The 24612-nt window shown below is 43.2% G+C and overlaps 2 protein-coding genes across 3 annotated transcripts in view; one reads left to right on the top strand and one right to left on the bottom strand.

Annotated features, from left to right (window-relative positions):
* Positions 1-13677, bottom strand: part of LRRN3 (leucine rich repeat neuronal 3) — an 87262-nt gene extending 73585 nt beyond the window's left edge. The window contains exon 1 of one of the 2 annotated variants that reach the window (XM_077265072.1): positions 13270-13677. The gene's annotated coding sequence lies outside the window, so the exon portion shown is untranslated. Of the gene's footprint in view, positions 1-9543; positions 9702-13269 lie in introns of those variants that run through there. The other variant, XM_077265073.1, reaches the window with a different exon arrangement.
* Positions 1-24612, top strand: part of IMMP2L (inner mitochondrial membrane peptidase subunit 2) — a 2004242-nt gene that overhangs the window by 778322 nt on the left and 1201308 nt on the right. The window lies entirely within an intron of this gene.

Raw genomic sequence — 24612 nt, forward strand, 5'->3', positions numbered from 1 at the left:
TTGGTCATTGTCCAATTAGTAGTATAAAGAAATGGAGCAATCAGCTCACCTGTCCAGTGCATGGCCACGGTATTCCCAAAATAATAAAAATCCAAGCAAAAGCCAGCACTCGGTTCTTACATAAAATGTGCTTTATTATATCAAAAATGTTTTCTAGAAACAACGATGGTCAAACATCCACACAAAAATAAATGGTAGAGGAGGAACACAAACAATCTCTAGGCAATGCATTTCTGACCTACATGGTCTGAGACTTAGGGTACTGTCACACAGTGCAATTTTGATCGCTACGACGGTACGATTCGTGACGTTCTAGCGATATTGTTACGATATCGCAGTGTCTGACACGCAGCAGCGATCAGGGACCCTGCTGAGAATCGTACGTCGTAGCAGATCGTTTGGAACTTTCTTTCGTCGCTTGATCACCCGCTGACATCGCTGGATCGTTGTGTGTGACACCGATCCAGCGATGTGTTCGCTTGTAACCAGGGTAAACATCGGGTAACTAAGCGCAGGGCCGCGCTTAGTAACCCGATGTTTACCCTGGTTACCAGCGTAAACGTAAAAAAAACAAACAGTACATACTTACATTCCGGTGTCTGTCCTCCGGCGTCTCAGCTTCTCTGCACTGTGAGCGCCTGTCGGCCGGAAAGCGAGCACAGCGGTGACGTCACCGCTCTGCTTTCCGGCTATGGTGCTTACACAGTGGAGAGAAGCAGAACGCCGGAGGACAGACACCGGAATGTAAGTATGTACTGTTTGTTTTTTTAACGTTTACGCTGGTAACCAGGGTAAACATCGGGTTACTAAGCGCGGCCCTGCGCTTAGTAACCCGATGTTTACCCTGGTTACCCGGGCACTTCGGCATCGCTCCAGCGCCGTGATTGCAAAGTGTGACCGCAGTCTACAACGCTGGAGCGATAATCATACAACGCTGCGACGTCACGGATCGTGCCGTCGTAGCGATCAAAATTGCACTGTGTGACAGTACCCTAAGGACCATGTAGGCCAGAAACGTGTTACCTGGAGCTTGTATGTGTTCCTCCTCTGTCACCTATTTGTATGCTGCTGTTTGACCATCCTTGATTTTAGATTTTTTTTAATCTAATAAAGCACCTTGAAGAAGTGAGTAAGAAGTCCAGTTGTCAGCAGAAGCAAACAAAGGTGCTCTAGAATTATACAATATGTTTATAAAAGACATGTCCAGAAGTGTTTCTGTGCTGAGTTTTTTTCCTGTTCTATAGTGTACCTGCCATATTCTAAAAATTTGCCCGCACATGCAAATCATATGATATATTGGGTCATAGTGAAAGATTGCAGTTCAATTCGTATAAGCTAGGAGAACAAAAACTGATCAATAGCATCAATTCTACAGCAGACAATGTAAGTATTCCTGCATTTAGCTCCATTTTAAGCATCGCTGCCCCTAAATATCGGCACAGCTAGGTGAGCTTGTACTGTAAGTGGTGAATAGCTTTAACAGATTAGTAGAAAGCCCCAAGGAAAACGTTAATATGCTGCGGCTATTATAAGACATGTTCAAAGCAGCTGTTGTATGCCTGCTCAAGTGCTTTCTTCATGACAGGTTTTTTTTTAAGGCAAAGTGCAAAACTATGCAGACATATAACTGTACATTTCTTTCCCGAGTGTCAGGTAGATATAAGCCAATAAGTTTACTGCTTATTACATTATATCAATAATTGAATCTTGTGGGAATTTTACTATGGATTATGTGCTGTAGAGTGAATCACATCTATGGCATAATGTGCATTCTGAATTTATTCTAGCTTGTCACGAGTTGCGTAGCTGATCTTGAAAATACATGTCTGCAGAGCTTTGTCATACAGGTCCACATTATAATATTTGTTAAAAATTACTGATAATGTGGCTGCTGTGTGGGTAGAAGACCTGGCAATATTGCAGATGAAAATTATGCAAACACAACTAAAAAGCTGAGAATTTTTTCAGCCATCACCAATTCATAATAGAAAATGAATACATGATCTATCCATCAGCAAAGGTTTTAGAACTGGCTGCTTTTCAACTAGCTGTCCACACCACATTATAATAATGCACATTTGCTAATTCTGATATAATTTGTCTTGCTCCTATCCCATATCTTTAAATGTCCTTATTCAATAAGAACAATTGTGTTTGTATATACTAACAGGTTATAATCACTCTCTTCAGCCGGTTTTACACATCCATTTTCCTGGTCTGAGTATGGTCAACAATGTACTGAATGGCTGCGAGTCTCCTTACTCAAACTCAACAGCCTTAGAGAAGAGTCAGATGTCTGTATAACTCGGATGAGGATCGCAGCGCAATGCTCGGACTGGCCATAGGCTCTCCTGACCAGAGCGTGGCCGCTGCATAGAAATGCATGTAGTCACACTTTGATAATAAGGGCCAGCAGGCAGTCCAAGCATTGTGTTGCGATCCTCATCTGAGTTATATGGTTGTCTGATGCTGTCATTATAGGCATATATGAGAATGTTGAAATTGGGTCAGGAGACCTGCCGTTGGACCATGAAACCGGCATTATTGAGTTGAGCATTTTGCATGAGCAACATTCTCAGACTGCCCTGTCCTAGCAAATAAAGTACTACAGCACATGTATACTAAGCTTGTACCACAATCTTATGAAACAGTTTGGTAGTGGAAAAGGAAGTTACATGGAACTGTTGCTGATTGGTTGCTTTCATGTAGCTTTCTGGAAGCTGACACTACAGGAAGGAACAACATGGAAGTGTATAACAAGTATAGAAATGTAGAAGTTAGTGTTTTGTGCTTTTTAACGACAATAAAGCCTTCTATTTAAATTGACAATTTGGTCTTGATAGTATGGTTTAGAAAGAGTAAGGACAATATTTAAGAGCGATCTGAATACCTGACAATATTTGTTCTGGGGTGAACAATCTGTAAACACTTTCAAATACATTAGACTAATGTCAGCCAAACCCACCCATATCAAGAATCTAATGTGTATGGGGGTCCACAAAAGATTATTGGTGAAGGAGATGAGGATCTGGCATGTTTAATTTTGGATTGACAATCCTTTTCTTCTATAAGAGATAAGCTACCACCAGAGATGTCTGGCGCGTGCACCATCACAGAGGAAGCTCTCCTCTATGTTGGAAAGTTGGGTGAGATGCATTCGGCCAACAGCTATTTAAAGTGTAAGAAGGGGCTCCAGTAATTCTGTCTTGGATTTTTATCACTTTACAATTCACCCTAAAGAAAGACTTCAGCAAAGCATTTGATAAAGTATCTCAAACTATCCTTATTGAAAAGATGACAAACTATGGGATTGACAAGGCTTCAGTTAGGGTACCGTCACACAGTACCATTTTGATCGCTACGACGGTACGATTCGTGACGTTCTAGCGATATCGTTACGATATCGCAGTGTCTGACACGCAGCAGCGATCAGGGATCCTGCTGAGAATCGTACGTCGTAGCAGATCGTATGGAACTTTCTTTCGTCGCTTGATCACCCGCTGACATCGCTGGATCGTTGTGTGTGACAGCGATCCAGCGATGTGTTCGCTTGTAACCAGGGTAAACATCGGGTAACTAAGCGCAGGGCCGCGCTTAGTAACCCGATGTTTACCGTGGTTACCAGCGTAACCGTAAAAAAAACAAACAGTACATACTTACATTCCGGTGTCTGTCCCCGGCGTCTCAGCTTCTCTGCACTGTGTGAGCGCCTGCCGGCCGGAAAGCGAGCACGGCGGTGACGCGGTGACGTCACCGCTGTGCTTTCCGGCTATGGCGCTTACACAGTGGAGAGAAGCAGAACGCCGGGGACAGACACCGGAATGTAAGTATGTACTGTTTTTTTTTTTTTACGTTTACGCTGGTAACCACGGTAAACATCGGGTTACTAAGCGCGGCCCTGCGCTTAGTTACCCGATGTTTACCCTGGTTACCGGGGACTTCGGCATCGCTCCAGCGCCGTGATTGCAACGTGTGACCGCAGTCTACGACGCTGGAGTGATAATCATACGATCGCTGCGACGTCACGGATCGTGCCGTCGTAGCGATTAAAATGGTACTGTGTGACGGTACCCTTAGGCCATGTGCACACGTTCAGGATTTTTAGCGTTTTTTTCGCGTTTTTTCGCTATAAAAACGTGATAAAAACGCGAAAAAAACGCTTACATATGCCTCCCATTATTTTCAGTGTATTCCGCATTTTTTGTGCAAATGTTGCGATTTTTTCCGCGAAAAAATCGCATAGCGGAAAAAAAAGCAACATGTTCATTAAAAATGCGGAATTGCGGGGATTCCGCACACCTAGGGGTCCATTGATCTGCTTACTTCCCGCACGGGGCTGTGCACACCATGCGGGAAGTAAGCAGATTATGTGCGGTTGGTACCCAGGGTGGAGGAGAGGAAACTCTCCTCCACGCACTGGGCACCATATAAGTGGTCAAAAAATAAGAAATAAAATAAAAAACAGTCCTATACTCACCCTCGATGTCCAGCGCAGTGTTCCCGCCTCTGTGCTGCACGCTGGCTGGTTCCTGTAGCTGGTGTGCGGAGAAGGACCTTGCCGAATGACGTCACTGTCCTGTGATTGGTCGAGACCGCTCACGTGACCGTGACGTCATGGAAGGCCCTGCGCGCACACATCAGCTATAGGAATGGACGCCGGTGAGGAGATCTGATGTCTGCGGGTGAGTATAAGCATTTTTTTTATTTTTTTTATTATTTTTAAACGTTCTATCTTTTACTATAGATGCTGCAAAAGCAGCATCTATAGTAACAAGTTGGTCACACTTGTCAAACAGTATGTTTGACAAGTGTGACCAACTTGTCAGTCAGTTTTCCAAGCGATGCTACAGATCGCTTGGAAAACTTTAGCATTCTGCAAGCTAATTACGCTTGCAGAATGTTAAAAAAACGCAAAAAAAACGGAAAAAAAACGCAAAAAAAAAAATGCGGATTTCTTGCAGAAAATTTCCGGTTTTCTTCAGGAAATTTCTGCAAGAAATCCTGAACGTGTGCACATACCCTTAGAGAGATTGTACTCAAACAGTGGTGATAAATGATTGCACATCCAACTGGAAGAGTGTTCCAAGAGGGATGCCACAAGGCTATGTCCTGGCCCCAGTGTTGTTCAACATTTTTATAAATGATCTAGATAAGGGAACTGAAAGTAAACTAATCAAATTTGCAGAGATGCAAAGCTTATCTTCTCTAACACTAGAGAAGACAAAGGATTCAGAAGGATCTAGATAACCTTGAAAATGGGCAGCAACTAATAGAATGGTATGTCACAGGGAGAAATGCAGGATTCTACATCTGAGCAAGAAATAGCACGTGTGAAATAGACTTAAGGTACCGTCACATTAAGCGACGCTGCAGCGATATAGACAACGATGCCGATCGCTGCAGCGTCGCTGTTTCGTCGTTGTGTGGTCGCTGGAGAGCTGTCACACAGACAGCTCTCCAGTGACCAACGATGCCGAAGTCCCCGGGTAACCAGGGTAAACATCGGGTTACTAAGCGCAGGGCCGCGCTTAGTAACCCGATGTTTACCCTGGTTACCAGTGTAAATGTAAAAAAACCCAAACACTACATACTTACATTCCAGTGTCTGTCGGGTCCCCCGGCGTCCGCTTCCCTGCACTGTGTAAGCGCCGGCCCTAAAGCAGAGTGGTGACGTCACCACTGTGCTCTGCTGTACGGCCGGCCGGCGCTGACACAGTGCAGGGAAGCGGACGCCGGGGGACGCGACAGACACGGGAATGTAAGTATGTAGTGTTTGGTTTTTTTTACATTTACACTGGTAACCAGGGTAAATATCAGGTTACTAAGCACGGCCCTGCGCTTAGTAACCCGATGTTTACCCTGGTTACCAGTGAAGACATCGCTGAATCCGCGTCACACACACCGATTCAGCGATGTCAGCGGGTGATCCAGCGATGAAATAAGGTGCTGGCCTTCTAGCTCCGACCAACGATGTCACAGCAGGATCCAGATCGCTGCTGCGTGTCAAACACAACGATATCGCTATCCAGGACGCTGCAACGTCACGGATCGCTATCGTTATCGTTGTTAAGTTGTTCAGTGTGAAGGTACCTTTAGGTATACTAATAGATGACAGACTGCAAGAGTCAACTTTTATTTGTGAGAATAACAATTTTGCTGTCTAGAATTATTTTTCAAGAGAAGGTCTAGTAAGTAGTACACTTAACATTTTTTAGCAAGTTTTGCATTCATTTTAGGTAAAGACCACCTGAACGATTAACTATAAAAAAAAATACTACCAATCGACATAGACTTCTGGTAGGATGCTGGAGATCTAGCTATTTATCAACTTACAATATCAAATACAAAGAAATAATCACCGTGTTATTTCCTTCTTCCTCTGCTGGGCATTGGAACCAAAGTTAGAGTGATATAAAGCTAATAATTCCAATTCTAAATCGAAGGGCATGATTCACATGAAGGTTGAGTAAGAAAACTTAATCAAGCTGCCTATGAATCAGAATCCAGAAATACTCTTCATACACAATGCATACAGTAGGAGCTGCTGCCTCCATCATTCTGATCACACTTGTCTTGTTGTCCCACCACACCTTTAGTTATTTAATATGACACATTCTAGACTTCCTTTCTGTCCATGTTGTTTTTAGTAACATCATTTAACACGCTACCCCAGAGGTGCAGTTTAACTGATGGCACTCAACTTATTGATTCAGATCTCTCTCTGAAGAAATGAAAGACAAATACATAATGTCAGAAGACATGATAGATTCCTGCGAGCAATGCACTGCTTATTATGCTGGACTGAATAAACATCCACTACATACAGACAATTGATTAGATGAATGTATTTTAATTATGCCAAGCTTAACATGCTTGTTTTGATCAGAGTTCATGGAGAACGTTTCCATTATTATTGGCCCATTGTGCAATAGCATAGAGTATAAGACTCACCCTGCTTCGGGGAATGTACATATGGAGCTGTGAGTAAATTTAATCTAGCATACTGACTCGTGTAGCTGAATTCTAACAAGAGATGTTACAATACAGTATATGTTCTGTCGTTTTATGGGTTTGTAGAAACCCTGTTCCATAGCCCTTGGAGCTTTATATAAAAATCGTGTTTATAAGTACAATTTATCCTCTTTTGGTATTATCAGATTGACCCACTTTCTTGTTGATAATGATTTACATTCTAACATGTATTAACACAAAGTGTCACCAATGTTACATTTATGTTATGCAAAGTTTCTCTATGAGTATTTATTCACCATGTTGTCTTAACTTCTAATTATGGTATACTGTTATTTTAAGATAACAGTGCCACCTCAAGTCTTATGACCAACTTGAATTAATATTTTCATCTTTGAAAGCTATAATTTATCTAAAAATTTCTATGAATGCCAAATATATATATGGTGTATTGACCATGCTGTCTTCAAACCATACCATGTCACTATCCTTAGAAACCAGTATAAGACTATGTTCATATTGCGTTTTGGGCCACATATTAGTGGCCTCATCAGGGCTTCCATTTAAAGTCCTGAAAAATTAGATTTCGGACGAAACCTCAAACAAGGCTATTGGCTTAAATGAGAGAGACAGCGTCACTTTGTGCTCTGTCTTACTTTTGTTTCAGCAGTGTCCGTCTTCTTGAGGTAAGTACAAAAGCTAGTTGACTATGCTTTTGTGCCTCAAGAAGGCGGACACTGTCTACATGGAGGCCAGATGAAGCACAAAGTGACTTAATCTGCCATACTAAAGTCAATGGTGCCATCGGTGGTTCCACCCGAATCCCATTTTTCAGGTCTTCGAATGGAAATCTCACCCGTACCACTGACATGTGGTCAATTATGCAATATGAGCAAAGCCTTACAGTATCACTTAAGGTACCTTCACACTAAACGACTTTGCAGCGATAACGATAGCGATCCGTGACGTTGCAGCGTCCTGGATAGCGATATTGTTGTGTTTGACACGCAGCAGCGATCTGGATCCTGCTGTGATATCGTTGGTCGGAGCTAGAAGTCCAGAACTTTATTTGGTCGTCAGATCGGCGTGTATCGTCGTGTTTGACAGCCAAAGCAACGACGCCAGCGATGTTTTAAAGTGGTAACCAGGGTAAATATCGGGTTACTAAGCGCAGGGCCGCGCTTAGTAACCCGATGTTTACCCTGGTTACCATTGTAAATGTAAAAAAAACAAACAGTACATACTCACCTTCTGCTGTCTGTCACACGTCCCTCACCGTCTGCTTCCCGCACTGACTGTGAGCGCCGGCTGTAAAGTGAAAGCAGAGGACAGCAGTGACGTCACCACTGTGCCCTGCTTTCCGGCCGGCACTCACAGTCAGTGCAGGAAGCAGACGGCGAGGGACGTGTGACAGACAGCAGAAGGTGAGTATGTACTGTTTGTTTTTTTACATTTACAATGGTAACCAGGGTAAACATCGGGTTACTAAGCGCGGCCCTGCGCTTAGTAACCCGATGTTTACCCTGGTTACCCGGGGACCTCGGCATCGTTGGTCGCTGGAGAGCTGTCTGTGTGACAGCTCTCCAGCGACCAAACAGCGACCCTGCAGCGATCGGCATCGTTGTCTGTATCGCTGCAGCGTCGTTTAGTGTGAAGGTACCTTTAGGCTCTTATGACTGTCTTGTGATTATATTGTTATCATAATTGCAAATTTATTATTTATCCTATTATATTAGGTGGATGTATGTTATCTGTAATGTCTTAAAACCATATCGTAGGACATTCCTTAATAGTCAATGTAACTGTGTCTTCTCAATTCTTCTATGACTGAATTGTGACAATTTCAATTCTGACATCACAAAGAATGAATTTTGTGCTTCTGTGTAGATGTCTTCATAAGGCCTGGTGATTATCCCAATGGCAGAACATTTTAAATTATTTTTTATAAGCAAATTCACTGCTATGTATTTTGTAATATTTGATCTATAGGGTTTAAAAATGTGGTGACCTTGACATGAGCATGTGAATGCATCACCTAGTGTACATAAGAGGAGGCTTCAGAGTGGTTCTATACTCATACTGATTGCAAATAAGGTCTTTGACTTCTGAGGTACAGAATATCCTTTCTGTGCAAGTTAAGGGAATGTGTTACTAAAGTGGTTAAGGTGTCAGTTCTTTTTCAGTATACCCTCTGACTTCCCATCTGTAGTCCTATATCCAATATCACTTCATCACACTGGCAACTTACAGTTAGTGTATACTATATTGATCAAAATGATAGATACTGTATTTATAGCATTTTTTTTCCAAGATGGCCTAGATAACTGCAGTGCTCGCTGTATAAATAAGATTTAATCATAAATGTGCTGACTTTGGTATTCTAAGGTGTTAGGTAACGATGATTATATAAAAATGGGAGAAATACATTATGGAAAAATCAATTATCATTCCTTGATACTTTGTGTAAAAGTAATATGTAGTGATAATTGAATTAAACGGGTTTTCCAGCTTAGGGAAAAAAAAAAATATACAGTAGGTGCTTATAGTACAAAGTAACAAAAAGCACTTATTTACCTTTAAAGAGGACCTGTCATGATTTATGGCATGTCTGTGTTAGTAAAGACTTGTGTTCTCATAACATTTCTCAAGCAACTTTTCTTAAAAAGCTACCCTTTGCTGTTCCTCTGAAAGGCCTTGTTCACACAGTCAGTATTAGGTCAATATTTCCCAACAGTATCTGTAAGCCAAAACCTTGAGTGGGTGATAAATACAGAAGTGGTGACGTGTTTCTGTTATACTTTTCCTCTGATTGTAAGCTAAAACATGCATATAAGGAGAGCTGACAGATCCCACATCCGCACATTTTGGTGCCACCAGCCCTGTGATTCCTTGACATTCGTGGCAGTTATATCAGGACATACTATCTCAGAACCAACCAGTAATGCCCTTGGTGGGCTGTCAATATGTAAAGCACATGATTGCTGCCAGCGACAAGCTGGACCTTTCACGTGTCTCTTCGCTCAGGACTACATGACCAATGCTTAGAAGATTGAATACTTCTGTAAATATTCAGCATTGCATGGGTAAAACGTGTTATTCTAAATATTCGTTCTGATCATTTATAGCATTGTTTTGACCATAACATATTTTCTTGTTTTTAATTTTTCACCAAATGTCTTAAGTACGGTGTGCGGATAACTAAGTAAACACAAGCCAGTTAAAGCTATATACTGAAAAGAAGAGGAAAAAGTTGACTTTAACAGGCTGGAATTAATCAAATGTATTTTCATTCTACTTCTACCTACTATTGACCTTTAAAAAGTCTCCTTTAGCCTATAGGATTAGGAGCCCACATCTAGCAAGAGCAACTGGCAGCAAATTGAGCTGCATATTTATCAGAGCTGTGGCTGTGTACTAAGATATATGGATTCCTTTTAATTGGCTATTTCGCTGAAGAGGTACATACGAAATGCAATGTCAACCAATTAGAATATGAAGTGCTTTTCAATTCAAAATTGAGAAGGAGATTCATCAAGTGGAGGATTTTTGCACCTTGTGGTAGCTACGATCCTTTACAGCCTAATACCACTATATATTCTCTTCGGAGTTTGTCCTACCATTGCCAAAACTAAAGCAGGTTTTTCCTTTCCAATTTCATTTTTAACACTTTCATATTTCTGTAAATATATATGTGTGTGTGTGTGTGTTGAATTATAATTTTTTACAACGATTTTCTAAGTTTGGCACAAGAGTACTAATAAAATTTATTAATGATATTTTTTTATCTGGAATTCCTAAATGATACTGCTTTTTTGAGGTCCATTTTTTTGCCCCTTAAGATGACCACTGGTGACGTGTATGTGTTGGGAACAGAGTTAATGAAACCTACTGTGCATAGATTGTAGCACACGTCTCTTCATACCCAGTACTTTAGTTCCATGCTTATATCACTGTTGGCTAAGGAAATTCTAATTGTGTCTACCATCATTTTCTGAGAGACAGTAGCGGAACTATGGATTTAAAAGTGCAATGCTATAACTTATTTATGAAAAATATGTTTTATTTCATTCTTTTAGAAAGATAAAGATTAGAAAGCCTCACAGCCATGTGTTCATCATTTTCAGTATGATGTTGTATATGAGCAATATTAGGCGAGGCCAACTAACACTCATTGCGTTGAGTAGAAATGTTGTGTAATATGCATTGTGTAGCTTTATGAAAACTGGCCTATAACCAGTGGTGTTGTGTAAAATTACCATGTAATGCAATTTCACTTAATCATTCTGGAGAAGAGCTGCAGGGATTATTCCCAAGTCCTTATGACCACTTTTAATCTGTTGATGAGTTTCCTTGGTGGTAACCTCATATACATTTGCTCAATTTTCTGCTAAGAGGACCATTGGTGCACTGCCAAAGCCTTTCTCCAGAGTGCATCATGTTCATGTTCTCGCTGGGAAAAGCTGGGTTGCATTATTCTTATTTAGCATTCCATGATCTCCTGGCACGTGTCCAGTTTCTGATTAAATTGTGTCATCCAATCGGGAATGAATCGATAAACTAGCATATATCACTTGCTCCGTCCAGAACCCACGATACTGAAGGAATGGTCTGAACGTGTTGTTTATGATGTAACCATATATCTAATCTGTGAACCTTGATATGTGGATCTGCTGGAGGTATCACCAGTCATCAATGCCACAGACTGACTATGTGAGAACTAGGTGTGTGGTGTGTGTATGCAACCATTGTGCACCACATATACAGCATAGTAAAGCTGCATATGATCATTAGATTAGCACTTTGACAAATTCCTAAATTAAACAAGCTCACATTGCCTTAGGGACCAAAACTGAGTTTTTTGGCAACTATGCCTCCAGTTCTTAATACGTAGAGCGTTATCCCCCCAAAAAAATGTCCAAATGTGGTAAAATTCTATGGTGGAATGCAGTCCAACGGGACAGAAAGAGGTGCTACATTACTATTTATTCTTTAGTAATATTTTAGAAATTGCATTGCCTGGCCTCCTAAAGATTGTTTGTGTAACAGCGCATGGTAAACCCTTTCTGCTTAGGGGATTATCAGGAAATTTCACGCATCGGCATGCTATTAGCTGCATTGTTAGAGGGCTGTCCATGCTCACAGTATGCCTCTGCACTCGGGTGGATTTGTAGTTCGGTGCTGTGCGTGGGTGACGCTTCTTTTTCTATATTACATTACTTAGGAAGCTTATGCTATGAGTAATACCTCCTAATGGGCAGTTCTGGAAGAAGCCTCCCAGGGTCCAGCAGCAGGTTGTATCTGGCTTCCATCAGGAGGAGGACAGAAGAATCATACATACTTTATGTGCCATACAACACAAGACAAGCAAATCCCAAGCCAATGTGGAAAGACGACTCCTTAATAAATAAAACATCAGGAAATTAATCTCAACTTCTTCTCATTTCATGTCCATTGCCTCCGAAGTAAGACAGATTAACCCCTTGAAGGCACAGTCTCTTCATTTATGCAGGCAAACACATCCTATTCAGGGAATTTGTGCTTGCCGTGAAAGACTAATATGTGGATTTCCTTTCAAATAAAGCATATCTCTAAGCATGCTGCCTCTCCCAAAGGTGCTTGTGACTGGAGGCTTTTCTCTTGTCTTGTTAACCTCTCGGCTGCTGGAGGGGAATGCACTGCATCATTTTTAAACCGTGTGCTCCACAACAATGCACTTTATAGTTTAGCTACCTAAGTGAGCCTATTCCAATGTAACAGATGACCTCGACGTGGCAATCAATATGAAAAATTCTATAATTATGAGTAGTAGCCGGGCCATGAGCGTGACAACTGCTTAAGGGGATTAAGACTGCTTTGGTTAATATAAATCATTTCTTTTCTTGCTCTAACATGCGTCAGTCAGAGGTGCATTTGCAGACCAGATATTCCCACTGTCTCTTCACACTGGCAAGAGGATATGTTTTAAGGGAAGTCATTTACCACAATCCCTAAGATGTAGCCTGGCAGAGATCCAATAGCTCTGTGTGTGATATGCTCCTTCAGACATTGAGATCTCAGCTTTTATAGTCTTGAAAAAACAGAAAATGTCTAAACAAGCTCTCTCCTACATTGTTCTCATGCTTCTAGACCTCAAATGAAGAATCAATCAGAATTTTTCACCTTCAGGACTTAGGCAGGAAAAGCAAATGCAGTTTTGTTCAAATAAATCAAATATACCCTGGATAATTTCTTAACATTTCTGATTATTTGCAAACAATCAACATGTAATATGCATTACATAAAGCAACATTTGTAACTTACCCGCCAACAACACTTTGTATCCTCTTTGTATTCCTCAGCATTGACTGTAGTACGTACACGCTGAACCTGGGTATAAATAGGGGTTTTTATAGTTGTCTGTACATATCCTACATGACCAGAGCTGCTTGCTTCTTGCTAAGATCCTTCCTAGCTGCCAGTGCTTTGTTTCTCTGTGGCTGATGCTGACAATCCAATACAGAGATGCTGCTTGTGTAGACTCTACCCCTTCTCCTCCTTTCTGTGGTGCTGGTGCTAGTGGTTAGTGCTGCATCATTCACCCGATCAGTTGTCACACTGACATGGTGCTGCCTGCTCCGCGATCATTAATAACTGAACACCCTCCACTCCCCAGAGAGGAGCCAATAGCCTCAGAGTGCCAAGATACAGTAGTCACAGCTGCTCTAGTCTGGTTGGCTGAAACAACATGCCCATTATATGACATTGCTGCTTAGGTACAAACACATGAAACTAGCCGCTTTCACTCCTCTATTTTTAGGTAAAGACCACATTTTGATGGTCGCATGTTCTCCTTTAATTTGTGAATTACTTTGTATTATTGTTGCGTTTTGGCGTAAATAGAGCATATAGGAAATAATTTAAAACTGAACAAAAAAATTACATGTACACACAGTGGGGGAAACAAGTATTTGATCCCTTGCTGATTTTGTAAATTTGCCCACTGACAAAGACATGAACAGTCTATAATTTTAAGGGTAGGTTAATTTTAACATTGAGAGTTAAAATATCAAAAATAAAATCCAGAAAATCATATTGTATAAATTATATAAATTAATTTGCATTTTTGCAGTGAGAAAAAAGTATTGGATCCCTCTGGCAAACAAGACTTAATACTTGGTGGAAAAATCCTTGTTGGCAAGCACAGCAGTCAGCTTTTTTTGTAGTTGATGAGGTTTGCGCACATGTCAGGAGGTTTTGCAAATTTGAGCCGACGCTTCTTATCACAATATTAAAGTCAAGGCTTCTTCACCTTTTTAGGGCCACTATTCCAGACTTGTGTAGCATGCATCGCATGGTGCTTTCATGGACATCTGTGATCTCGCGATTATGAAGCATACAAGCCACCTGCACTGCTGTGTTTATCGCACCAGAACTGATAGGCCTTCTGATAAGTCGACTAATTGACTCCAATATTTTGCCTGGACGCCTACCTCTTGGTTTTGAATCGATGAATCGATGGACTTCATTTCGTATTTTTCCAACTGCCACACCACTCACAGAATACAGTTTGACAATTTTCTTGGCCGAGAGACAACTATCGATGAGCTGGATGATGCTGTTTCTCTTTTCATGGGAAATCGCCTTCATGGCTGCTCCTCGATTCGAACCAATGACTAGTGTTGAGCGATACCGTCCGATACTTGAAAGTATCGGTATCGGAAAGTATCGGCCGATACCGGCAAAGTATCGGATCCAATCCGATACCGATACCCGATACCAATACAAGTCAATGGGACTCATGTATCGGACGGTATCCCTGATGGTTCCCAGGGTCTGAAGGAGAGGAAACTCTCCTTCAGGCCCTGGGATCCATATTAATGTGTAAAATAAAGAATTAAAATAAAAAATATTGCTATACTCACCTCTCCGACGCAGCCTGCACCTTACCGAGGGAAGCGGCAGCGTTCTTTGTTTAAAATTCGCGCTTTTCTTTCCTTTACGTGAAGTCCCGGCTTGTGATTGGTCGCGTGCCGCCCATGTGGCCGGGACACAACCAATCACAGCAAGCCGTGACGTAATTTCAGGTCCTTCAGGATTTTAAAATTACGTTCCGGCGTTGTGATTGGTTGCGTCGCAGTCACATGGGCGACGCAACCAATCACAGCAAGCCGTGACGTAATTTCAGGTCCTTCAGGATTTTAAAATTACGTCCCGGCTTTGTGATTGGTTGCGTCGCGGTCAACCAATCACAAGCCGGGAGGCTGGACACGCGCGCATTTTAAAATGTGCGCTTGTCCAACCTCCCGTGACGTCCCGGCTTGTGATTGGTTGCGTCGCGGTCAACCAATCACAAGCCGGGAGGCTGGACACGCGCGCATTTTAAAATGCGCGCTTGTCCAACCTCCCGTGACGTCCCGGCTTGTGATTGGTTGCTTCGCGGTCAACCAATCACAAGCCGGGAGGCTGGACACGCGCGCATTTTAAAATGCGCGCTTGTCCAACCTCCCGTGACGTCCCGGCTTGTGATTGGTTGCTTCACGGTCAACCAATCACAAGCCGGGAGGCTGGACACGCGCGCATTTTAAAATGCGCGCTTGTCCAGCCTCCCGGCTTGTGATTGGTTGATCGGGTGCAAGGGTGAATCAAACAGCCGAAAACCCCACCTCTATGGCTGAAAATTGTTCCCTCCAAATTCAGGTGGCAGAGTCCCTTTAAACCTCCGGTCTAATACCTCAATGTATCCACGGAGCATTTTATGGCTAGACACTCCTTCTTGACAATGGTGTAGTTCTTCTCGCATGAGCTTCTGGCTCAAATACAGAATAAGATGTTCTCCATTTATTGTTTGAGACAGCACGCCTCCCAAGCCAACTTTTGACACATCTGTCTGGACCACGAACTCTTTGTTGATGTCTGGTGCGACCACAACCGGATGTTTACACAGAGTTCTATTCAGTTCCTGAACACCATCTCTGTGTCATCTGTCCATTTAACTATTGTCGATTTGGTGCCTTTAAGAAGATCTGTCAATGCCATGGCGATTATAGCTAATCTCGGAATGAATCGGCGATATTACTCCATAATTCCAAGAAACACCCTAACTTGCTTCTTGGAAAGCAATTGCAGCCACTCATGAATCACCTTTATCTTGTTGATTTGCGGCTTAATTTCACCTCTCCCGATTGCCTTAGCCTAGTTACTTGGCTTCTTCTTACACCTCTCTCCATGCTTCTCGATTTTTACAGGGCTTGAGGTTCGCTCTTACGTGTGGTTCCGTCAACACATCATGCTCGACCACCTGCGTATGCCCCGGCAACTCTGAGAAAAGGTCCCGGTTCCACTGCAACAGATAACGACACTGTTGCCTCTTGGCTGGCATCAAAGTCTCTGCAATGGTGACATTGTTCACGGTGACTTTGGGACTGGCTCCCAGTCAAGGGGTGTCCAGTGATTCTTGGTCTTGCCAGGGTTTGAGCAAATTCACATGATAGACCTGGTGCAGCTTCCATCGCCCCAGCTGGTGTACCTTGTATTTAACTTCACCCAGTTTTTCCACCACCTCATATGGGCATTGCCACTTGGCTAGGAACTTGCTCTCCACCATGGCGATAGGCACTAGCACGTGGTCCCCTGGCTGGAACTGCCTCAGCCTCGCTGACCAGTTATACACTCATGCCTGTGTCTCCTGTGCCTGGAGAAGATGCTCCTTCACAATAGGCATCACTTTCGTCATTCTCTCCTGCAGCTGGGTGACATGCTGTATGATGTTCTGGTGTGGCTTGACCTCAGATTCCTATTTTTCCTTGGAGATGTCCAGGAGCCCTCGTGGATGTCGACCATACAGGAGCTCAAACGGCAAGAAATAGAGGCCTGAGGAACGTCCCTGATGGAGAAGAGCAGAAATGGAAGCATGTAGTCTCAGTCTTCACCGTCCTTCTCAATGACCTTTTTGAGCATGGCTTTCAAGGTTTTATTGAAGCGCTCTACTAGGCCGTCGGTCTGTGGATGGTACACTGAGGTTCACAGTTGGGCAATCTGGAGTACTCTACAGAATTCTTTAATTATCTTGCTCATGAAGCGGGTTCCCTGGTCTGTCAGAATCTCCTTTGACAGGCCCATCCTAGCAAAAATATGGAAAAGTTCCCATGTGATACTCTTAGCCGAAGAGTTCCTTAGGGGTACTGCTTCAGGGTACTGGGTCACATAGTCCATGACCCCTAGGATATATTGGTGCCCTCATGCAGACTTAACTAAAGAACCTACTAGGTTCATAGCAATTTGCTCAAACGGGATCTCTATTACTGGTAACATGACTACAGGACTTCAGAAGTGCACAGAGGGAGCGGTTATCTGGCAGGTGGGGCAGGAACTACAAAAATTCAGGATCTCCCGATAACATCCTGGCAAATAGAACCTGTGCAGTATTCTCTCCTGCATTTTCTCCAACCCAAGATGTCCCCCAAAACATGCAAATGGGCCATGTCTAGAACCCTCCCCTGGTATGGCCCTGGAACCAAGAGCTGCTCCACTATTTCACCTCCCTTCAGTGTAGTCACTCTACACAGCAATTCGCTATTGATTGCAAAGTGTGGGTACCTGCTGTCAGTACCCAGCTCTTGAGCAACCCCATCAATCACAGACTCATTTTCAATGGCCCCTTTTAAGGTAAGATCCCTCATTTGAGCAGTCCCCAAATTTTTCCCAGAAATCTCCATCTCAGGAACCTTGGCTTCACTTGTGACCATTTTGTCCTCATCACTAGCTAGGACACACAAGGGAAACTCTTCCACCTCCAACTGCGACTTGGCTTCTTAAGGGTGGCGCTGGCTCCTGCATGAGCCACAGGGCAATCCTGCCTTTCTCCATAAGTTCCAGAACAGTCTGAAGTCCTGCCCGATTATCACGGTGTGTAATAAGTCTCTGACTACCCCAACCTCATGGAAATCCATATGACGGCTCATTTTAATCAACACTATGGAAACCAGGTAGTCTTTGGCATCCCCATAGATACAGCGTACGCCCATATACAGTATTTCCCTGGGATCAAGTGGTGGGGAAGCGTGGCCCTTATCAGGGTCACTAAACTCCCAGAGTCTAAGAATCTCGAAATCAGTACTCTGTTTATGGTCACAGGTCACTTGGCATGACTGTGGCCCCTCTTTGGGCTGATAGTCCACACTGCAGGCTGGGTAGTCAGCGCCGGCCTAGGATACAATCCATCTGCTCATCAGACATTGTACAGTGGGCCGCTATGTGTCCAGGACCGTGACACTGCCAGCTGATCAAATCTTTACCAGCAGCTTTTGGTAAACCCTCAGCAGCTCCTTAGGACCTCCATCTCCACCAGCAGTGGCTCTGTTACCCCTCTTTTGGGACTTGGGCTCCCGCTGGGTATCCCAGTATGGAGATGTATCACCCTCTGGCTTCCTCAGGGACCTCTCAACCACCTGGTACCTTTCTATGAGGCCCACCAGGTCATCCACATTCAGGAGTCTCCTTGGGCAACCCAGGTCTGCATCGGCCTGGGAAGAGAGTGAATAAATCTGTCCATGAGGACCTGCACGACCATCTGGCCTGGAGTGGAGGACTCCGGCTGCAACCATTTCTGGACCAAAAGCAACAAGTCAAACATTTGTGAGCTTGGAGGCTTGTCACCACAATACACCCAGTGATGAACCCTTTGAGCTGTGACAGACATAGTGACCCCTGAGTATGTCAATGTCTCCATTTTCAATTTGGCATATTCCCGGGAAACCTGCAAGGCCAAGTCACAATAGGCTTTCTGGGGTTCACCTGTCAGATAAGGGGCTAGCACCTCTGCCCATTGCTCCGGAGGCAGCCTCTCCCGCTCTGCAACCTGTTCAAAAACAGTCAATAATGCTTCTATATCATCCCCTTGGGGTCATCTTTTGTATGCTCATATTACCTCTTTCCTGACGCAGGAGTCACCACCTTGATGTGGTGGAGGGGTGTTTTCTCTGCTGTGGACATCTTCCATCAGGAGTTCCATCTGCCTTTTCTGTTGTTGCAGCTGATGTATTAGGAATTTATTAGTCTCCTGCTGTACCTGGTGCTGTTGCTGCTGGCTCAGGATCAGGTGCTTGAGTAGCTCATCAATTTTGTATGACTGTTGTTCCATCTCCATAGCTGCCTTAACACAGGACATATGATTTGTCCACCGCTGCTACACGTGTTCCGGGAACATTGCCTGCATCCGAAACTCCACTTGTGGAAGGTCTGCGTACTTAGCTGCTCCTTGAGGTAGACATAGGCATATGTGGGGTTAAAGTCTCTGGGTGGCTTATTGTATCATTATCCAAAACCCAAAATGGTAACAGAAAAATAGCCTGTGTGGCTCAAAAGAAAATAAACAGTTCATACACAGTCCTGCCCAGTATTTCTGGGACAACGCATATGGAAGCTCTCACAAGAGCTTCAGTATGGAGATTTCCTTGCTTCCACACAACACAGATAGAGGAAAAAACTGGCTGGACATTTATTTCTCCAGCCACACCCTTGAGGTGGAGATATGGTAAGTAGGCATCCTGCCTATCTCTTTTCCTACTCACCTAGACACCAGCCCATAACATGGCCGCTTAACTCCTTCAGCACATAGCATGCTAAGAAGAAACTTCTAGGTTTCTAGACCATGGAGGAAAGCAATCTCCGTGACCCATATCTCCCCTCACATACAGTGCCAGTGACCCTGTCACAATATATATATATATATATATATATATATATATATATATATATATATATATATATATATATATACACTCACCGGCCACTTTATTAGGTACACCATGCTAGTAACGGGTTGGACCCCCTTTTGCCTTCAGAACTGCCTCAATTCTTCGTGGCATAGATTCAACAAGGTGCTGGAAGCATTCCTCAGAGATTTTGGTCCATATTGACATGATGGCATCACACAGTTGCCGCAGATTTGTCGGCTGCACATCCCAAAGATGCTCCATACAAGGCAGGATGGATCCATGCTTTCATGTTGTTTACGCCAAATTCTGACCCTACCATCCGAATGTCGCAGCAGAAATCGAGACTCATCAGACCAAGCAACGTTTTTCCAATCTTCTACTGTCCAATTTCGATGAGCTTGTACAAATTGTAGCCTCAGTTTCCTGTTCTTAGCTGAAAGGAGTGGTACCCGGTGTGGTCTTCTGCTGCTGTAGCCCATCTGCCTCAAAGTTCGACACACTGTGCGTTCAGAGATGCTCTTAGGCCTACCTTGGTTGTAACGGGTGGCGATTTGAGTCACTGTTGCCTTTCTATCAGCTCGAACCAGTCTGCCCATTCTCCTCTGACCTCTGGCATCAACAAGGCATTTCCGCCCACAGAACTGCCGCTCACTGGATTTTTTTTCTTTTTCGGACCATTCTCTGTAAACCCTAGAGATGGTTGTGCGTGAAAATCCCAGTAGATCAGCAGTTTCTGAAATACTCAGACCAGCCCTTCTGGCACCAACAACCATGCCACGTTCAAAGGCACTCAAATCACCTTTCTTCCCCATACTGATGCTCGGTTTGAACTGCAGGAGATTGTCTTGACCATGTCTACATGCCTAAATGCACTGAGTTGCCGCCATGTGATTGGCTGATTAGAAATTAAGTGTTAACAAGAAGTTGGACAGGTGTACCTAATAAAGTGGCCGGTGAGTGTATATATATATATGCAAAGTGACAGTATAAACTTAACACATAACCTTGTAGGGATTATAGCCCCTATAAAGATTGCACTGAGTTCTTCAGGAGGCTTTTGGAGCAGGTCAGCATCAAAAGATGCTTTAAGCTATAAAGAAACTTGAAATACTCTTCCTATTCATTCAACCGTAAAACCAATTTGCTGTGCGTATGTTCAGTATTTTAACATTGCTTTCCCGCTACAGTTTTTGAAAAACACTAGGTGGGAGAACAGAAAGTGTATGTCGGCAACTTTTAATGTAAAATGCATCAAATTAGGTGCTATTCAATCAAAAGACTGCAAAAAAAGCTTTAGTAAAAAAATGTCCAAAAATGCTTGAAAAACTCTAAAGAAAATTAGAGACTCACTCCAAAAAAAAAGAATTTTCTGAAGCCATTTCTAATTCAAAACTTGATGTTTTTGACTGCCTCAGAAATCCTCATTGCGCAAATAACCTAATTGGTAAAGTTGAATGAAATATGCAAATTAGGCTACTATGGCACCTGATGGCTAAGAGTCTTAGTTCACCAATCCACCCACTGGTTTTCCATGCCCCCACCTTACTAATGGATGAAAGACAGTGCTGGTCAGTCTCTGCTTTCTTCGCAGACAGGTGCTTGCAAAACCATAAGGCTGCATTAACGTAAGTCTAGATATTCAGTAACGTTCAAAAGTTTTTTGCAGATATGCAAAAATTCTTTAAGAAATAGAAGTGTTAGTAGTTTATTTTTATCAGCTAACAAAATGCAAAAACAAAAGATAAACCTAAATCAAATCAAATATTTGTTGTGATCAACCTTTGCTTTTAAAATTCTTACAGGTACACTTACACAAAATCAGGTTTTTTGTAAGATTGTTATCAGGTGAATAAATAACCAATTATACTAAACATGTTATCATTTTCATATGTAGGTTGAAACAAAGTCATTAACTGAAAGAGAAACAGCTTTGCAAGGCTTAAAAGTGGGTGAGAAACAGCCCAACAAAGTTGAGGTTGTGGAAGACCATTTCAAGCCACAGGTCATTTGCCATAAGAAAACTAACAACAAAATGCAAGGTAGTTATACCGCATCAGCAAGGTCTCTCCCAGGCAAAGTTTTCAAAGAAGTCTTACATTTCAAAATGTGCTGTTTAAGCTCTTTCGAAAAAGCATCAATAAATAGTCAACATTGAGGACAGTACACTCTTCAAAATCTGAAGATGTCCAGCAGTGCCATGAGCTCAGAATTGGCAGCAACCAGTGGGACCTAGGTTAATCCATCTGCTCTTTAGATGTGTCTGTCCGTCCAGAAGTGGTCTTAATGGAGAAAGTCTTACATTGAGCATGTAAACATGGCTAAACTGACTAAACTACTCAGCCATATACAAATACATAGGAACTAGTGTACAAAAAAATGGGACTGTTGAGTTACAATTTGAAATATTTTGCCATAACAAAAGGCATTTTGTTCATCATAGCACAGAATGAGTGTTTATAGGCAACAGTAAAGCATGGTGGAGGATCCTTGCAAGTTTTCTACTGTATTTCAACAAATTCAGCTCAGCTGAGGATTTGGTCAGGATTAATGGTGTTCTCATTGCTGAGAAATACAGATACTTATCCATCATGCAACACCATCAGGGAGGCATCTGATGCATTCCAAATGTATTCTGCCTTAGTATATAGACCCCAAATACGGAAAGTATTCAGACCACTTTACATTTTTCACTCTTTGTTTCATTTGTCATGATCTCTGCAGGCAGAGATCATAGCAAGCCTATAGAGGGACAAGCTCTCGGAAGATGGAACTATACTGACCATGAACTAAGCCTGCCGCGCAACTAGAAATAGCCAGGTAGCATTTCCTATTTATCGCTAGATGCCCAGCTCTGGCCTAAGACCTAAATAGCTAGCAGAGGAAAATATAAGACCTGGCTCACCTCTAGAGAAATATTCCAAAGAAGACAGTAGCCCCCCACATATAATGACGGTGAGTTCAGATGAAACAACAAACGCAGCAGGAAAATAGTCTTAGCAAATTTGAGGTCCGCTTACTAGATAGCAGAAGACAGATAGTATACTTTCATGGTCAGCAGAAAAACACTAACAAAACACCATCCAGAGATTACCTTAAACTCTGGCATTAACTCATAACGCCAGAGTAGCAATCCCTGATCAACGAGAGCTTTCCAGACACAGTAACAAAACTTCAGCTGTGAACTGGAACAAATAGGCAAAACAAAACATGGACAAAAGTCCAACTTATCTAGTAGTTGTCTAGAAGCAGGAACAAGCACTGAGAGGCATCAGATAACATTGTTGACCGGCAAGAAACCACCAGAGAAATGAGCTTAAATAGCGACACCCACTACTGATGGAACCAGGTGAAACAGGAAAGAGGATGACAAGTCCAATTCCACAAGCGGCCACCGGGGGAGCCCAGAATCCAAATTCACAACAGTACCCCCCCCTCAAGGAGGGGGCACCGAACCCTCACCAGATCCACCAGGGCGACCAGGATGAGCCCTATGGAAGGCACGAACAAGATCAGAAGCATGAACATCAGATGCATTGACCCAAGAATTATCCTCCTGGCCGTAACCCTTCCAGTTGACCAGATACTGGAGTTTCCGTCTGGAAACACGAGAGTCCAAAATTTTCTCCACAACGTACTCCAACTCACCCTCAACCAACACCGGAGCAGGAGGCTCAACTGAAGGTACAACAGGTACCTCATACCTGCGCAATAACGACCGATGAAAAACGTTATGAATGGAAAAGGACGCAGGGAGGTCCAAACGGAAAGAAACAGGATTAAGAATCTCCAATATTCTATAAGGGCCGATGAACCGAGGTTTAAACTTAGGAGAAGAGACCCTCATAGGGACAAAACGAGAAGACAACCACACCAAATCTCCAACACAAAGCCGAGAACCAACACGACGATGACGGTTGGCAAAACGCTGAGTCTTCTCCTGGGACAACTTCAAATTGTCCATAACCTGCCCCCAGATGTGATGCAATCTCTCCACCACCGCATCCACTCCAGGACAATCCGAGGATTCCACCTGACCAGAGGAAAATCGAGGGTGAAACCCCGAATTACAGAAAAACGGGGACACCAAGGTGGAAGAACTGGCCCGATTATTGAGGGCGAACTCTGCCAATGGCAAAAAAGCAACCCAATCATCCTGGTCAGCAGAGACAAAACACCTCAGATATGTCTCAAGGGTCTGATTAGTCCGCTCGGTCTGGCCATTAGTCTGAGGGTGAAAAGCAGATGAAAAAGACAAATCTATGCCCATCCTAGCACAGAATGCCCGCCAAAATCTAGACACAAATTGGGTACCTCTGTCAGAAACAATATTCTCAGGAATACCGTGCAATCGGACAACATTCTGAAAAAACAGAGGAACCAACTCAGAAGAAGAAGGCAACTTGGGCAGAGGAACCAAATGGACCATTTTAGAGAAACGGTCACAGACCACCCAGATGACAGACATCTTCTGGGAAACAGGCAGATCTGAAATAAAATCCATCGAGATGTGTGTCCAAGGCCTCTTAGGAATAGGCAAGGGCAACAGCAGTCCGCTAGCCCGAGAACTACAAGACTTGGCCCGAGCACAAACGTCACATGACTGCACAAAGACTCGCACATCTCGTGACAGGGAAGGCCACCAGAAGGATCTTGCCACCAAATCCCTGGTACCAAAAATTCCGGGATGACCTGCCAATGCAGAAGAATGTACCTCAGAGATGACTCTGCTGGTCCAATCATCCGGAACAAACAGTCTATCAGGCGGACAACGATCCGGTCTATCCGCCTGAAACTCTTGCAAGGACCGCCGCAGATCAGGAGAAACGGCCGACAAAATTACTCCCTCCCTAAGGATACCTGTGGGTTCAGAATTACCAGGAGAGTCCGGGTCAAAACTCCTAGAAAGGGCATCTGCCTTAACATTCTTAGAACCCGGTAGGTATGACAC

Source organism: Ranitomeya variabilis, chromosome 5 (genome assembly GCF_051348905.1).
Source record: "Ranitomeya variabilis isolate aRanVar5 chromosome 5, aRanVar5.hap1, whole genome shotgun sequence".
Taxonomy (NCBI): domain Eukaryota; kingdom Metazoa; phylum Chordata; class Amphibia; order Anura; family Dendrobatidae; genus Ranitomeya; species Ranitomeya variabilis.